This window comes from Bubalus kerabau, chromosome 19, assembly GCF_029407905.1.
Source record: "Bubalus kerabau isolate K-KA32 ecotype Philippines breed swamp buffalo chromosome 19, PCC_UOA_SB_1v2, whole genome shotgun sequence".
Lineage (NCBI taxonomy): Eukaryota > Metazoa > Chordata > Mammalia > Artiodactyla > Bovidae > Bubalus > Bubalus kerabau.
The window spans coordinates 16,853,763-16,872,450 of record NC_073642.1 but is presented as its reverse complement, the minus strand read 5'-3'; the positions used below and the strand labels follow the sequence as shown (position 1 = coordinate 16,872,450).

Below are 18,688 nucleotides of genomic sequence, written 5' to 3'. Positions count from 1 at the left end.
TCTGAACAGGAATATTCCTTTGTTGGGCTCTGGGTCAAGTGGACTGGATGAGCAGAACAAGGATTTTATTTTCACCAGGGGATAGAATTTCTCTTGGAAACCAGCAGCATCCTTAATGCTTTTTCTAACTTGAGATAGGCTTTCCTTTTGTCTGTCTGCCATTTTCATTTTCTGAAAGCACAGGCTAAATCTGCTGGCGTGACTGGAAGAGGATAGGAGAATAACTTTGGAAAGTAGGAACTGGTGTGTCTGGATTGCCACATGTGGAACTAAGGATAGCAGAAGGGGTCATTGAGAGTCCAGTTTGCATTGCTAGGTCTCCTGGGAAAAACTAGGAAGAAGAATTTTGGACTAATGGTAAGACCCAGCGGTAGGCAGACTTTTAAGATAGCTTCCAATGTCTTCTACCTCCTGGTACTTGTTCCTTTGCGTAATTTCCTCGTCTTGCATTTGGGCTAGACCTCATGACTAGAATTTGACAATATGAGGATATTCTCATAAATAGAATACAAGAGTAATGAGATGTCATTGCCATGATCAGGGTACAAATGACTGTGATTTCTACCTTGCTAGGACTCTCCCTCTTGCTGCCACTTTCTCTTTCTTGCCCTCTTAGCTTGCATTTGTAAAGTAGAGAGCTATACTTGATGATCTCAGAGACTCCCTGGCCTCACATTCTATTACTCTAGGAGGGAAAAAAAGGAAATAGTTGCATTTCTTTGAACTCATTTCCTACTCTGATAAATAGGGATGTTGCCTCTTCTGTTCCACGGTCTAATTTTTAATAAGCTATGCTATAATGAAAATTTTTATAATTTAGATAAGCTTTTAGTTTGAGAAATACAAAACTAAGACAGGCTTTGGAACATTTGCCTGTTGTATTTTTTCTGGCTTCTGAGGAAGCCAGAGGCTGTGGTGGCGAGGAACGTTATGACCAGGACGCAAGGATGGTTTCTGGTCAACATCCTGCAAAGAACTGAAATCCTCATCTCATACCTGCAAGCAACTGAATCCTGCTAACAACTGCTGGGTGAGTTTGGGAGTGCGTCCTGCCCCTGTGGAAACTTGAGTTGATGATGGCAGCCTCAGCTGCCACTTTGACTTTTTTTTTTTGACATGTACACACTGCTTTATGTATTTATTTTTGGCTGCCCTGGATCTTTATTGCTGTGTGCAAGCTTCCTCTAGTTGTGGAGAGTGGGGGCTTCCCTTTGTTGCAGGGCATGGACTTCTCACTGTGGTGGCTTCTCTTGCTGTGGAATGTGGGCTCTCGGGGTCAAGAGCTTCAGTCACTGAGGCAAATGGGCTCAGTAGCTGTGGCGCACAGGCTTAGTTGCTTTGCAGCCTGTGGAATCTTCCCGGACCGGGGATCGAACACGTGTCCCTGCATTGGCGGGCAGATTCTTATCCACTGGACCAGCAGGATTTCCTGAGGGATATCCTGGAAGCTGAGGAACCAGCTAAGAGTATCTAGCTTCCTGACTCCTCAAAACTGTGAGATAAATCGATGTGTATTCTTTTAATCTGCTAAATCTGGGGATAATTTTGAATGCAGCAACAGATTAGTAATACATCGGTACTATATGTTATTTTTTTAATAATTATTTATTTGGTTGTGTCTGCTTTGAGTTTCTGCAGGCAGCATCTTCCGTTTCGATGCCCGAGCTCTCTAGTCGTGGCACATGAACTCAGTTGCCTTCCATCATGTGGGGTCTCAGTTCTCTGACCAAAGATTCAACCTGAGTTCCCTGCATTGCAAGGCGGATTTTTAACCACTAGACCACCGGGGAGACGCCCAATACTGTATTTTAAACCGTGTTTTCTTTCCCCAGTGGTTGCAAACGCCATCACTATCAAGCTCCAAATTACCATTCATATGGGAGTGGGTCTGCTGTCTGTTTCTAGGCTTCTTATTCTGTTCTCTGGACTTTTTCATTTTTGGGTCTTTGTGCCTCTTCTATTTTCTTCACTTAACATTATTTCATAGGAGTTTGTGAGGAGACTTTAAAGTTTGCCAGAGGTGTCTGCACCATGGAGAACACAGCTGTAAGAACTGGGATTCTGAGGGACTTGGGTTCCCAGTGAACACACCAGAGATAGACCCAGGAGACAGAGAACATTTCAGACACAGGACTGGCCCTCTCACTACGAGCCATGATCAGACTTCATGCTGGAGTTTGCTTATATTTTTCAGTAAAAAAGCAAAAAGGAACGTTAGCCTGTCTTAATTTTATATTTCTCAAACTGAACGTTTATCTAAATTATTAAAATTTTCACTATAGCATAGATTATTAAAAATCAGGCTGTATAACAGAAGAAGCAACATCCCTATTTATCAGAGTAGGAAATGAATTTAAAGAAATGCAACTATTTCCTTTTTTTCCCCCCTATGGTAATAGAATGTGAGGCCAGGGAATCTCTGAGATCATCGAGTACAGCTCCCCCACTTTACAAATGGGCAGAGCAATCACATGCAGAGGTGCCGGGGACCATTCCAGTCTATGCCAGTTGTTCCAGAATAGCAATGAAGAGCACTTCCTTTCACTATCAAAATATCTTGTCTTAGATAATAAATTATAGGATCATCCTTTGGAGGAGAAAACAGATTCTTGGAAGTGAAGGAACTTTCTTCTCTTTTAAACTTTTTCATCAGTCATAATAACTGAATAATATTGACAACAGATTTCTCTAATCCCTACCCTAGGAAGTACATCCAAAGGTAAATATGCTTTAATTTTTTCTCATTAAGTATGATGTGAATTTGGGGTCTCAACTAACAAAGCCCCTGGGAAACTAGTTGATATTTAATTGGTTTCGACATGTAGTAGAGTGACAGAAGGCAATGGCACCCACTCCAGTACTCTTGCCTGGAAAATCCCATGGATGGAGGAGCCTGGAAGGCTGCAGTCCATGGGGTCGCTGAGGGTTGGACACGACTGAGCGACTTCACTTTCACCTTTCACTTTCATGCATTGGAGAAGGAAATGGCAACCCACTCCAGTGTTCTTGCCTGGAGAATCCCAGGGACGGGGGAGCCTGGTGGGCTGCCATCTGTGGGGTCGAACAGAGTCGGACACGACTGAAGTAACTTAGCAGCAGCAGCAGAGTGACATAATGATTGAACTCAGAGCTAAACACAACACGAGGGGTACGTCATTGTCAGTAGCTCGTGCTAATACTCTAGATGGTGTCATGAGGGATAAACTTTAAGTTCCTTGATTGTTTATTGCTCTTTCTATGGAGTTTTCCTTACAAGCTGTATAGTAGGTTTTGGTGAAACGCTGCACTGAGCTAAGAGATATCCCCAGCTTCTATTGCAAATGCGTAGAATAAGGGTGAAGAGCAATTTCTTATGAAGAATAAAAAAAGACATCTCAATTAACCATAAAGGAATAGGTTGATAAGCCTAAGTTCATTAATTAACGTCTATGTATTGAAAGGTACCATTAAGAGAGTGAAAACACATGGCTATAGAGTGGGAAAAGGCATTCGCCACACCCCTAACTGATGAATAAGTGCATCCAGAATTCTTATAAATCAGTTAAGAAAAGAAGCTCAACAGAAAAAGTTGACAAAAGCATTAACAGGCACTTCAGTAAACAGGAAGTCTCCCTCTCTCTTCCAACCTAAGATGAATCTAAGTAAAGAGCATATAAATGTTGAGCATACTATTCTTTTAACTTACTGAAAACTTTTGGAATAGAACATTGGGAAAAGTAAAAATACAGCAAACTCAAAGGAAAAAAATGAAATTATGAGATGGCAGAAATGAAGAGGAGAGCATTAGGGGAGCATTAGGTGTACCAGCCAATGCTACAGTGACTTAGAAATAGACCAGCCTTTGATATGGACCCCAGGAATTTGGGGGAAGGGATTAAACTCCCTTGCAGTGACAGGAGGCTTATGACACAAATAACTAAAACTGAGCCTCCTGCATATAATCAGATCTCAGAGAGTGGCTGCTTTCTCCAAAAAAGGAAACAGAAACCTCCTCCTATCATTTCCCCAAAAGCAGTAAGGAAGCAAATCCATGCCTAATATTCTGGGTAGGAAAAAAGTCTTCTGTGAAAAAAGGAAACATCTTTCCTGTGCCACATGTGAGTGTTGAATCCAAATAGTCTGTAGCTGTTAACAGTGTAAGAGTGTTATAGATAGAATGGCTCCAGACCAATGAATTCTGATTAGTCAACAGAAGCAAATGCAAACTCCTCTGAGGGGATTCTTTCATAACCTCAGGGGCATGGTGGCTCAGACAGTCAAGAATCTGCCTGCAATGCAGGAGACCGGCACTCAACCCCTGGTCAGCAAGATCCCTGGGAGAGGGGAACGGTTACCCACTCCAGTATTCTTGTCTGGAGAATCCCATGGACGGTGGAGCTGGCGGTCTACAGTCTATGAGGTAGCAAAGGGTCAAATGTGACTGAACAACTAACACACACACACACACACATGACTGAGTGGCTAACACACACACACAGGACAAAAAAATAACAACTCACATGGTGAAACTATCCATCACGTGGAGTGGTTGGTAGGCACAGTCGAGGAAGGATTAGCACTCTAGGGACTTGAAATTGTGTAACTGTCTGAGATAGATGATAACATTAGAATCTTTAGAAGAATCAAATAGATTTTAGACAAAAAAAGTGAAATGGGAGAATGGGACACTATGAAAAATGAAAAGGTATATTTGGAAAAAAAGCAAATTAAGCTCCTATTAAAATTAAAAATAGTTGTTGTAATTAAAAAACCCCTCTGTGGCGAGGGTTAAATAATAGATTAAATGCAACTGAAGAAATGTTTAGTGAACTACAAGGTTTTTGTGAAGAAATTACCCAGACTGCCACATAGAAAAATTATGGGGTGGGAAAAAATGAAACAGAGGTCATGAACTTGAAATAGGATGATAATAGAATGAGATGGACCTGTGTTACATGTCCAGTTAAAATTCCAGAAAGAAAGGAGAAAGGAATTGGGGAAAGCAGTATTGAAAAAGATAAAGACTGAGAATTTCCCAGAAAAGATGAAAGGCATGGCTAACTAGGAAGATATACCCAACTAAAGGCAGAGCTCCAGAGGACAGCAAGGAGACAAGAAGGCCTTCTTCAAAGAACAATGCAAAGAAATACAGGAAAATAACAGAAAGGGTAAGACTAGAGATCTCTTCAAGAAGACTGAAATATCAAAGGAACATTTCATCCAAAGATGGGCACAATAAAGGACAAAAATTGTAAAGACCTAATAGAAGCAGAAGAGATCAAGAAGAGATGGAAATAATGTGCAGATGCTGCTGCTAAATCGCTTCAGTTGGGTCCAACTCTGTGCAACCACAGAGACGGCAGCCCACCAGGCATCCCTGTCCCTGGGATTCTCCAGGCAAGACTGTACAAAAAAGATCTTAATGACCCAGATAACCATGATGGTATAGTCTTTCATTCAGAGTCAGACATTCTGAGGTGTGAAGTCAAGAGGGCACTTCTCCCAATAAAGCTAGTGGAGGTGATGGAATTCCAGCAGAGCTATTTAAAATCATGAAAGATGATGCTATTAAAGTGCTGCACTCAACATGTCAACAACTTTGGAAAACGCGGTAGTGGCCACAGGACTGGAAAAGGTCAATCTTCACCCCAATACTCAAGAAGGGCCGTACTAAAGAATGTTCAGACCACCAGACAACTGCACTAATCTCCCATGCTAGTAAGGTTATTCTCAAAATCCTCCAAGCTAGGTTTTGGCATTATGTGAACTGAGAGCTTCCAGACATCCAAGCTGGGTTTAGAAAAGGCAGAGGAACCAGAGATCAAATTGCCAACATTTGCTGGATCATAGAGAAGGCAAAGGAATTCCAGAAAAACATCTACTTCTGTTTCATTGACTATGCTAAAGCCTTTGACTGTGTGGATCACAACAAACTATGGAAAACTCATAAAAACTGTGGAATACCAGACCATCTTATCTGTCTCCTGAGAAACCTGTATGCAGGTCAAGAAGCAACATTTGGAACCCTGTATGGAACAACTGACTGGTTCAGGATTGAGAAAGGAGTATGACAAGGCTGTTTATTGTCACCCAGTTTATTTAATTTATACACAGAGCACATCACGCAAAATGCTGGGCCAGATGAGTTACAAGCTGGAATCAAGATTGCCGGGAGAAGTATCAACAACTTCAGATGTGCAGATGATACCAATCAAATGGCAGAAATCAAAGAGGACCTAAAGAGCTTTTTGATGAAGGTGAAGGAGGAGAGTGAAAAAGCTAGCTTAAAACTCAATATTAAAAAAACTAAGACCATGGCATCCGGTCCCGTGACTTCATGGCAAATAGAAGGGAAAAGGTGGAAGCAGTGACAGATTGATTTTCTCTTCTTGGTTTTTAAAATCACTGCAAATTGTACTGCAGCCATGAAATTAGAAGATCATTGCTTCTTGGCAGGAAAGCTATGACAAACCTAGACATTGTGTTAAAAAGCAAAGACATCACTTTGCTGACAAAGTTCTGTATAGTCAAGGCTATGGTCTTTCCAGTAGTCATGTACAGATGTGAGAGCTGGACGGTAAAGAAGGCAGAGCACTGAAGAATTGATACTTTTGAACTGTGGTGCTGGAGAAGACTCCTGAGAGTCCCTTGGAAAGCAAGGAGATCAAACCAGTCAATCTTAAAGGAAATCAACCCTGAATACTCTTTGGAAGGACTGATGCTGAAGCTGAAGCTCCAATACTTTGGCCACCTGAGGCGAACAGCTGACTCATTGGAAAAGATCCTGATGTTGGGAAACATTCAAAGGCAGAAGGAGAAGAGGGTGACAGAAGATGACAGAAGATGAGATGGTTGGATGACATCATTGATTCATTGGATATGAATTTGGGCAAACTCCAGGAGATGGTGAGGGACAGGAATGCCTGACGTGCTGCAGTCCATGGGGGCGCGGAGAGTCGGACAGAACCTGGCGACTGAACAACAACAACATGACTAGCTGGATGTGAAAATAAGACCATTTTTATTATCTCCTAGGATCAAAAGATCAAGAACATACTCAGGAGGTCGTGAGTATTACCCAGATTTTAAAGTTAACTGCTTCTTGGTCACAAATGCAGAACATGCTAATAGCTTGCAAAACTAGTTCTGACAATATGAGCCAATTGTCTCCTTGGGATCTATATAAGAAGTTAAAGGTAAAAAGACTTAGAGAGGGAGCTTTTAGGAAAGACTCATTGATATGCTATGTTCTTATGACCACTCAAGGAGAAGAAGCAGGAAGATGCTTTCCCTTCATTTTAAACCAAGACTTCAGTGGTGGTATCTGGAAAGCTTGACATGTGTCTCCTGAAGATGGAGGATCATAGGGAATATATATACCTGATGCCTGAGAAATCTAAAATCAAGAGACCATGGCTGGAGGTGCTCCTGACAAACAGCGGCTGTACTCTGGGGATAGAGCTGCACTTTGACTAACAGTGGGAAAAGAGGCCTGCTTCTTGATCCATGGAAAAAAGATTTGATTCTGAATAAGTTTATCATTTTGATATTATATTGGACCATCCTAAATTATGTACTTATTAAGTTATTATCTAAGATTTCATGTAGGAATGGGGAAGGAACTGCAGAGAAAGCTTGAAGAGACTGAAGAAAGAATAAAGTGATTTTTTTCTTATAGCTTTCTGGGTCTAGCTTAATGAAAACACCAATTAAATATGAATCTTCAGGTTGTTGAATCATAGCAAGTCACAGTTAAGATAAAATCAATTGAAGTTTGCACATTTTGTTAAAATCACAAAGAGAAAACGTTCTTTCTCTTCGAGCATGATGTGCTTCCAAATGTGATACTCTCGAGTGTACATCACTTACCATCAAGCTCCAGACAAGAACGTATAACGTGAATCTAGTGAAGAAACATCAGAAGGCCCCCCACAAAGAGGAACACTCCATGTAAAAATTGGGGAGGGGGTGTAATAATACTGTCAATGTCATAAGAACAAGGAAACAGTCCAGATTTATAGATATGTAAGCAGTAGAGATTCGTGGAGGTTAAGAACACAAAAATAGAACTAAATGTAATACCTGCGATTAGACTGGGGATAGGGGAGAATATGCTATCAAGGACATTACTGGCTCAGTTGAGAAAATCAGAACAAAAATGAAAGACTAAATAAAAATGTATCATTTAAACCCTGATAACTATACTCAGATTATCCAAGATGATGTCTTTAAAGAAACGTACACTGAAGTATTTGGGGATAAAGAGCATGATACGCATGACTTATCCTCAAATTTTTCAGAAAAAAAATATGTGCTACATGTGTGAGTGTGTGTGTATGTATGGATATATAGAGAGAACAAACAATAAAGCAGATGGAGTGAAAGGTTAATAGTGGATGTATTTAGGGAAATGGTATACAAATATTTTTAATACTTTTTTATTTTGCAATTTTTCTTTAATTTGAAACTATTTCCAAACATTCCAAAAAACAAAAACAAAGCACCAGAGAGACAAGACAGATTATCTACAAAGGAGATACATCAGTGGGGAGCAGATTTCTCATCAACAAGAGTAGAGGCTAGAGGCAACAGAACTGTGTTTTCAAACTGCTAAAGGAATGCAATTTTCACTGCAGTAATTTTATCCTAGCTAAACTATCATTCAGGGATGAGGGTGAAATAAAAACATTTGGAAAGATAAAAACACAGGGATTTCCCTGATGGTCCAGTGTGTAGCATTAGCCTTACAATGCAGGGGGCTTGGATTCGATTCCTGGTCAGGGAACTAAGATCTTACATATGCTGTGGAGAACTAAGCCTGCACGCCACAGCTACTGAGCCTACATGCCACAACTAGAGATTCATGTGCTGCAGTGAAGACCCCACCTGACGCAGCTAGGATCCATCGCCACAACTCAGACTTGATGCAGCCAAAATAAACTATACAAGAAACCACTTACAGAATGATTAAAACAATCATTCACAGTTTCTTGCTGAAAGAATTACTAAAAGATGCACTTTCAGAAGAAGGAAATATAGCACAGAAAAAAGAAATAAGAAACAAGGCAATTAGTAAACATGTCAATGGCACCCCACTCCAGTACTCTTGCTTGGAAAATCCCATGGATGGAGGAGCCTGGAAGGCTGCAGTCCATGGGGTCGCTGGGGGTCGGACACGACTGAGCAACTTCCCTTTCACTTTTCACTTTCATGCATTGGAGAAGGAAATGGCAACCCACTCCAGTGTTCTTGCCTGGAGAGCCCCAGGGATGGGGGAGCCTGGTGGGATGCTGTCTATGTGATCGCACAGAGTCGGACACAACTGAAATGACTTAGCAAACTAATGTAAAGTTTGACAAAAACATTTTCTTTAAAAAAATTTTTTTTTTATTTTTAGAGAGAACATTTTTATTGAAACAGAATTAGAAATTTAACAATTTGGGTAGAAATTGTTATGATTCTTGCTGGCATATATTGTTATTAAAGAAATTTATTAAAAATAGTGAAAGTGTTTATTCAGTTCAGTTTAGTCTCTCACTCATGTCTGACTCTTTGTGACCCCATGAATTGCAGCACGCCAGGCCTCCCTGTCCATCACCAACTCCCGGAGTTCACTCAGACTCACGTCCATCGAGTCGGTGATGCCATCCAGCCATCTCATCCTCTGCCGTCCCCTTCTCCTCCTGCCCCCAATCCCTCCCAGCATCAGAGTCTTTTCCAATGAGTCAACTCTTTGCATGAGGTGGCCAAAGTACTGGAGTTTCAGCTTTAGCATCATTCTTTCCAAAGAAAACCAGGGCTGATCTCCTTTAGAATGGACTGGTTGGATCTCCTTGCAGTCCAAGGGACTCTCAAGAGTCTTCTCCAACACCACAGTTCAAAAGCATCAATTCTTTGGTGCTCAGCTTTCTTCACAGTCCAACTCTCACATCCATACATGACTACTGGAAAAACCATAGCCTTGACTAGACGGACCTTTGTTGGCAAAGCAATGTCTCTGCTTTTGAATAAGATTCAAAAGGACACACACAGCATGGATCACTTCGTAAATTACAAAATTATACAAACAATGTTATATATCGTTTATGGATACAAGTGTATGTAGCAAAATTGTGAATGGAGGAATACATACCAATTTAGTGATTATCTCCAGAGCAGATGGGAGAGGGGAGGGATTAGAGGCAGGAAGGACGGTGCTCCCAACTTCATCTGCAATTTTTTTTTTTAAACAATGATATCAACTCTGAAAGAGTCATGACAAAAAAATTCATGTGTTACATCTGAATTTGAATAGGTATGTGAGTATCTGTTATATTTATTTCTGGACTTCTCTGTATTTTAAAAGTATTTAAGGATTGAAAAGATTAAACACTAAACTCTATATTTTATATTTAATTACATTTTCCCAGGAACACAGAAAAGATACAGTCCTGCTCTCAAGGATGCCTGTTTAGGTAAGGATGTGGGTTATTCTTTGTTTTCCTCCCCTTCCAGATTCCTGCTCTGTCCTGCTAAGTCCTGTGGACTGCGTCACTCAGCTCCCTTACCAGAGGGCTTGCAGGCTCAGCCAATGAGAGCCGTTGAGGGCAGGGCGGGGTGTTGGGGGAGATGAATGGTGGAGTGAAAAGAGGCCTGGGTGTTTCTTCTCTGCTGTCTTCCGGTTTTGGCGACCTGTGGCTGTAGTTGCATCCTTCCAGAAGCACAGCTCCCACTGAGCAGCCCTTCCGCCAGGGTTCCTGTTCTCACTGGACTCTTAACAGTATTTCCTCCTCTTGTCTCAAGAGGCCCTGGGGGTGGTAACAGCTTTTCACCACTGCTAGTCAGTCTCCTTTACCAAGCCTTGTGTATTCCCTCAGCCCGTGCAGGAAACTCGGTGAGGAGTAGTCGCTTCATTAAAGTCTTTGCTTTGCCTTTTATTTATTTTATAACACATTAAAAAAATAATTTTATTATAAATTATAAATTTTTTTACAATTTTATAATTTTTAATTTTTTGTATTGCTACTCTTTTTAAACATGTAGACACTGCTTTACTTTTTATTATTTATTTTCGACCGGACTGGGTCTTCATTGCTGCAGGTGGGCCTTCTCCAGTTGTGGAGAGCAGGTGCTACTCCCTAGTTGCAGCACAGGAGCTTCTCATTGCGGCGGCTTCTCTTGCTGTGGAAGCACAGGTGCCAGGTGCGTGGGCTTCAGGCGCTGTAGCAGGTGGGTCAGCTGCTCTGCGGCATGTGGAATCTTCCTAGGCCAGGGATCAAACCAATGTCCCCTGCGCTGGCAGGCAGATTCCTATCCACTGCATCCCCAGGGAAGTCCTGCTTTTAACTTTTATTTTTTGAAGTTTATAGAACTTCTTTGCTGTAGATGAAAAGCTTGATTAAATCATCTGTCTCCAGACTATCTCCCTCAAAACAACCTGTCTTGAGGGTGTATGGTTGACAACTTGATGAAAAGGAATTGTGGCTGGCATACACAAGAAGATCTGCTTTCCTAAAATCTCATATCCTAAGAATCTTATGATTCCTTCAATGGTGTCAACTGTGTTTTATGATGTATTTATTCATCTACTCAATTTATTTTGATTGTGTGCTGCTGTGTACTAGGAACTGTGCCAAGAAAAGTGGATACGTTACAAGAGAGAATCCTCACCCTCAAGGAGCTTAGAGTTGTCAGGGGACTATATGCACATTTTTAGTATAAAGAACTATGGCAGATGCTATGAAAATGGAAGCAGAGGGTGGATGGGGTACCCTGGAGGGTAGTCCATCCAGTCTTGTGCTATCAGGGAGCATTTCCCAAAGGAAATAGCATCTAACCTGAGACCTGAATGATAAATACTAGTTGGCCAGATTAAGTAGAATAGCTGGTCAGAGGGAATGAGTTTTTTAAAAGTATTATTGAAATACGTATTTATTAGCTTATTTTTGCTACACTGGGTCTTAGCGGCGGCACGCAGTATCTTTGATCTTTGTTGTAGCATGCAGGATCTTTGTTTTCAGCATGGGGGATCTTGGCATGTGAACTCTTAGTTGGGGCATGTGGGATTTTAGTTCCCTGACCAGGGATGAGACCCTGGTCCCCTGCACTGGGACTGCAGAGTCTTAGCCGCAGTTCAGTGCAGTCACTAAATCATGTCCAACTCTTTGTGACCCCGTGGGCTGCAGCACGCCAGGCTCCCCTATCCATCACCAACTCCCAGAGCTTGCTCAAACTCATGTCCATCAAGTTGGTGGTGCCATCCAACCATTTCAGCCTCTGTTGTCCCATTCTCCTTCAATCTTTCCCAGCATCAGGGGCTTTTCCAAGGAGTCAGTTCTTTGCATCAGGCAACCAAAGTATTGGAGCTCCAGCCTCAGCATCAGTCCTTCCAATGAATATTCAGTACTGATCTCCTCTAGGATTGACTGGTTTGATTTTGCAGTCCAAGAGTCTTCTCCAACACCACAGGACCACCAAGGAAGTCCTAAGTTGTTTTTTTTTTTTTTTTTTTGCCTCCTGGGTTTTAGTTTTAAGGTATTCTAGGCAGAGAGAAAAACAACTTGGGCTCAGACCAGCAGGGAATAAAAAGCATTTGGGTAATTGAAAGTAATTTCTTGGGTTGATACATTGCGGGGGAGAGGAAGAGAGATAAAGCAGGAGAGGAAAGCAGAGGTCAGATTATGCAAAGCCTTATAAGGAAGATAAAATGTATGGGGGTTATTATGAGGACAGTGAGGAGCTATTGAATCTTTTTACATAGACGGTGTATAGTAGAATTATATTTGTATTTCAGAAAGCTTACCCTGAGGATGAGTTTGAGATAAGACTGAGACTAGAAGGGGGTTCTGTTCGGAGGTGGTTGCAGTAACTGGGGCCAGAGATGATGAGCTGGAGACAGTGGGGCTGGGGAGAGATGGCTATCCATGTCTCTGTGTGAAGCAGGCAACCCAAACCTGGCATCCTGTCACGTTCAAACAGTTGCTGTCATGATGGGACAGACTGGCAAAATGCAAGCTGTCAAGCTGTCAGTCATCTCCTTGCTTGATTTCAACTAACTGTGAACTCCCTGGAGGTGGGGATGGGGGCAGGGAATATTTTGTATTCATCTGCATGTCTCCAGAGGCTTCCCCAGTGGCTCAGCAGGTAAAGAACTCACCTGCAGTTCAGGAGACGCAGGAGACGAAGGTTTGATCACTGGGTTGGGAAGAACCCCTGGAGGAGGGCATGGCAACCCACTCCAGTATTCTTGCCCAGAGAATCCCATGGACAGAGGAGCCTAGTGGGGTACAGTTCAAAGTGTTGCAGAGTCAGACACGACTGAGCACACAGAACACTGAGGGTCTCCAGTATCTCAGAGATGTTCAGAGAACAAATGTTCTTTTTTTTTTTTTTTAATAATTTTATTTATATATTTCTTTTATTTTCTGCTGTGCTGGTTCTTTGCTGCTGCACAGGCTTTTCTCTAGTTGTGGAGAGTGGGAGCTACTCTCTAGCTGCAGTGCTCGGCTTCTTGTTGCAGTGTCTTCTCTTGTTGAGAGCACAGGCTCTAGGGTGTGTGGGCTCAGAAGTTGCAGCTTAGCTGCCCGCGGCATGTGGGATCCTCCTGGACGAGGGATTGAACCCGTGTCCCCTGCATTGCAAGGCAGGATTCCTAACCACTGGACCACCAGGAAAGCCCATGAATGTTCTTGAGTATTTTAGATACAGTTGCTGCTCTCATGATTTTCCAGACCAAACTTAGGAAAAATCCATGATGATCAGGAAATCAAGGTCTAGAGTTATTTCAGCTTGTACACAGAGGTGTGAATGCTTTAACTTGGTTCGCTGTGCCTGTTGAAATGCCCTGGATGGTTTTTCTGACTCAGTCCTCTTCTGCCATCTGCTGGGACAAGCATTTCATAACATACCAGAGCGAGATAACCAATGAAGACAAGCCTCAAAGATCCCTAGGGGAAGCAAGGGACAATACCTGGACGAGTTTACAATTTAACTGGAGAAATAAGTATTGTACCCAGGCTACCTTCCATCTGCAGCTGATCTCTGAGTATTTTCCATAACCTTTTCTATTTTTCTCCTCAGGCAGACTATCCTAAGTATCTGTACTCTCCTTTAGTTTTTGCAGCAGCCCTATGATAACAGCCAGTGTTGTTACCATTACTAGTTTCGAAACGAGGAAAGAGAAGCACAGAGATTTAAATAAAATGCCAACTCGAAACAGTAAATAAGTGGTTGAGTCAAGGCTGAAGCCTGCTTGACTCCTAGTTCCACTTTTCTTACAAAACATCTTGATCAAAATAAGAGAGAGTTCAAGAGAGGATGAGATGCCCTGATGTCTGTGGCGTGGACAGGACGTATCTGCAGGACAGAGGCAGGGAAGGCTAGCAGCTCCTCAGTGTTCTGCGCTTAAAATGCCCAGTGTTGGTGTGAGGATTCGAGGGTGGAGAGCAGTACATTATATGTCTTCCAGTGAAAGTCAAGGGGGACTTCCTTGGTGGTCCAGTGGCAAAGAATCCATCTGCCAACGCAGGGGACACTGGTTCCATCGCTGGCCTGGGAAGAGTCCACGTGCCGCGAGGCAACGAAGCCCATGTACCACAACTGCTGAGCCTGTGCTCCACAGGAAGAGAAGCCACCGCAGTGAAAACCCGAGCACTGCAACTAGAGAGCAAGCCTGCTTGCCAAAACTAAAGAAAGCCTGTGCAGCAATGAAGACCGAGCACTGTCAAAAGAAAAAAAATGTCCAGGGGATGTCCCTGTGGGGGGAAATCAAGTCTCTGAAGACTGATAGAGCATGAACTGAGGAACTAAAACGTTTGGTGGATGTTGTCAAAATAGATACTGTTGTTTTGGTTAATATATGTGATTAAGACAAAGACTCAGATATAGAGAACCAACTAGGGATTACCAGCAGGGAGAGGGAAGGGGGAGGGCAAGAAAGGAGTAGGGAAGTAAGCGGTACAAACCGTTAGGTGTAAAATAAGCTACAAGGATATATTGTACTTGGAGAAGGAAATGGCAACCCAGTGTGGTATTCTTGCCTGGAGTATCCCATGGACAGAGGAGCCTGGCAGGTTACAATCCATGGGGTCGCAAGAGTTGGACATGTCTTAGCAACTAAACCACCATATATTAAACAACATGGGGAAGATAGCCAGTATTTTACAATAACTATGAATGGAGTATGAACTTTAAAAATTGTGGGACTTCCCTGGTGGTCCAGTGGCTAAGACTCCACACTCTAGTGCAGGGGACCCAGGTCAGGGAACAAGATTCCACTTGCTGCACCTAAAGATCCTGCGTGTGGCAACTAAGACCCAGCACAGTGAGATAAATAAACACTAAAACTTGTGAATCAATATATTGTGCACCTGTAACTTGTATAATATTGTACAGCAAACTACACTTCAGTGAAGAAAGACAGAGACAGTGGTACGCCATCTTTTTCTCACCTAAACTTAAGTGTACACGCATGTTGAGCCGCTAAGTCACGTCAACTCTTTGGGACCCCATGGACTACAGCCTGCCAGGCTCCTCGTCTGTGAGATTTCCCAGGCGAGACTACTAGAGTGGGTTGCCATTTCCTTCTCCAGGGGATCTTCTCGACTCAGGGATTAAACCCGTCTCACGCCTTTCCTGCATTGGCAGGCAGATTCTTTATCACTGAGCTACCTGGGAAGCAAGCTTGTTATCTGCATATAAATAAGTGCTTATGTAAATGCACAAATACATTCTTGGACTAAAAAACCCTAAACATTCAGAACGGCTAAAATTCTCCTTTACTTTCCCCAGAGATACCACTGTTAGTGGTAAGCTTCCAGATCCTTTTCTATGTGTTTACACAAACATGTGTGTTGCCATGGGAACGTGCAGTGTTGTTTGGTGTTTTATTTCAGTATGAATGATAGCTCTCTGTATTTCCCTGCCTCTGCATCTGAGCACTCCACGCTTTCCTGAATCACTGGGACGTGCCATGTACTTCACGGGAGGCCCCTCCTGGGGCTCCGCCTTACTACCCTGTGACAGTGAGCTCTGCCCAGCCCTGGTCCTCTCACACCATGCCTCCAGCCTGGAAGCTCTCTATAGCTTCTACCCAGTTTCATGATCAGTTTTCTTTCTTTTGTAAACTGGGGTAAAATATACATAGGACAGATCTATTATTTTAACCATTTTTAAGTGAGCAGTTCAGTGGCTCTAAGTGCGCTCACATTGTTCTGCAGCCATCACCACCATCCATCTCCAGGACTTTTCCATCTTCTCAGACTGAAACTCTACCAATCAAGCAACTCGCCGGCCCCCCACCCCTGCAACCACCATTCTACTTCCTGTTCTATGAATTTGATGACCCTGCTGCTGCTGCTGCTGCTGCTGCTGCTAAGTCGCTTCAGTCGTGTCCGACTCTGTGCGACCCCATAGACGGCAGCCCAGCAGGCTCCCTCGTCCCTGGGATCCTCCAGGCAAGAACACTGGAGTGGGTTGCCATTTCCTTCTCCAAGGCATGAAAGTGAAAAGTGAAAGTGAAGTCACTCAGTCGTGTCCGACTCTTAGCGACCCCAGGGACTGCAGCCTACCAGGCTCCTCCATTCATGGGATTTTCCAGGCAAGAGTACTGGAGTGGGGTGCCATTGCTTTCTCCTAGGTACCTCATATAATTGGAATTATACAGTATTTGTCTTTTTGTGTTTGACTTCATTCACTTAACATAATATCCTTAAAGTTCATCCGTGTTGTAGCATATGCCAGAATTCTGATTCCTTTTAAAGGCTGAATTGTATGTATATACCACATTTTACTTATCCCACCCATCAACTGACGCACACTTGGGTTGTTTCCTCTTTTTGGCTGTCTTGAATAATGCTGCTATAAATACGGGTGTTCAAATATCTGTTTGAGTCTGCTTTTAATCCTTGTGGATATTTGCCCAAAAGTGGCGTCAAAGCTTTCTGAGCATATTTCGAGCTGTAGTTTCCTATTTTACCAAGTTGCCCACCCACCAAGGGTACTCCTCTTTGATTTCTAGGATAGCTATGGGGTTAAACACATGTTTTTCCATTTCTAGAGATTTTGGGTAAGAGAGAGATTGTTCTCGGGCTCATTTCAGAAGCCCTCCGTCCCGCTCACTCTTCCTGATCCATGCTTAATGCGCTGAGTTTCCTTCTCCTTTGTGCTGCTTTAGCACTGTGTTCTGGAGAAGGAAATGGCAACCCACTCCAGTGTTCTTGCCTGGAAAATCCCAGGGACGGGGAGCCTGATGGGCTGCCGTCTATGGGGTCACACAGAGTCGGACACGACTGAAGTGACTTAACAGCAGCAGCAGCATTGTGTTCTCCTGCGGAACAGCACCGTCTCTCTTTGTAGCTTTACCCTCCACACAAGACTGTGAACTTATTGAGGGGGAGGACTGTCTCTTCTTAATCTTTAATCTGCTATATTGTATATAGCTGGCAGTGTCTGTTTTTAATTTTTTTTAGATAAAATATTTGGAGACTTCCCTGGTGGTCCAGCAGCTAAGACTTAATGCTCCCAGTGCAGGTTCAGTCTCTGGTCAGAAAATTAGATCCCACATGCTAAAGATCCTCATTCTGCAATTAAGACCTGTGGCAGCCAAATTAATAAATAATATTAAAAATATCTTTAATAATTATACACAGTTAAAAATTCAAACAGCAAAATAAAAGGTTTGTAAGCCTTAATCCACCCCTCCCATCTTGATACTGATCTCCAGAAGGAAACAATTCTGCTTCAATTTTTAGTTCTCTAAATGTTAATTTGATCTGTGCTGCTACACCATCCATCCTGTGGAGTATTGTCTCTCAGTTCTGCATTGGTAGTATTTAACTCATCTATATGATAATCTGGTTCTTCTCTACAGGCACTCATCTTTCCTGCCCTCATTGACTGCAATTCTTCAGCCTCCCCATCTCCATGCCCACTGCCATGGGGCTCTGCTGATCCTCCCAGCTCTACGCTTCACCCTTTGACTTTGGGCTCAGCCATGTGACATCCTTTCACTAATGGGGTGTTCACAGACATGAGGCAAGCAGGGATTAGAAAGGTGCTCATGCAGTAGGGTCTGCCCTCATGCTGATGTGCCTGGCTAGTCTACTGATCTCAGAAGAAAAAAGATGTAGGGCAAAGTTCTCCCAGTTGATTTGTAGGCCCACAGAGGGAAGCAAAGCCATCCACCCAGATCCAGTTTAGATATGCTCAACTTTGGTTCATCTGAAGATGAGTGAGTGATAATAAATGATGGTTGTACTAAGCCGTGGAGTTTTGGGGTAGTTCGTTATGCAGCAGTAGCTAACAAATGCATACTACTACCTGTCCCATTATCTATCTTCCCTGCCCCCTCCAGTTATACCATCATTTCCCTCCATCTATTGTTACCATTTCAACCTTTTCATTCCATTAATTGCTAATGGTAAAATGGAGCAGGTCCTTACCCCTCCATATCCTCAGTCTGCCTTTTGCCTGTGGAAGAACTTTAGCCAAAGAAAATATGTAGCCAGAGAATAAATTTAATCAGAGAAGTGAGAAAATGCAGAAACAAAGGAAAACAGTCAAAGGAGACCTAATAATTTAGCCATTAAGCAAAGTCAAGGACTTTTAGTTCCTTCTCAAGAGCAATAGATAATATTCTGAGCCATATCCTGTGAGCTGTATTGTAGATAGGGGAACCCCCACCACATGGAAGAAGTTAACTACATGATGACCAGTCTGTAGCCATGACATA

General features: G+C 42.7%; 2 long non-coding RNA genes across 2 annotated transcripts in view; one reads left to right on the top strand and one right to left on the bottom strand.

Annotated features, from left to right (window-relative positions):
- Positions 1–10,152, bottom strand: part of LOC129634252 (uncharacterized) — a 35,374-nt gene extending 25,222 nt beyond the window's left edge. The window contains exon 1 of the long non-coding RNA XR_008705493.1: positions 10,112–10,152. This is a non-coding gene — a long non-coding RNA (uncharacterized LOC129634252). The remainder of the gene's footprint in view (positions 1–10,111) is intronic.
- On the top strand, positions 10,139–18,213 carry LOC129634251 (uncharacterized). Its single transcript, XR_008705492.1, has 4 exons — positions 10,139–10,273; positions 10,389–10,852; positions 11,059–11,187; positions 17,828–18,213. It is a non-coding gene; the product is annotated as an uncharacterized LOC129634251 (long non-coding RNA).
- The last annotated feature ends 475 nt before the right edge of the window (positions 18,214–18,688 follow it).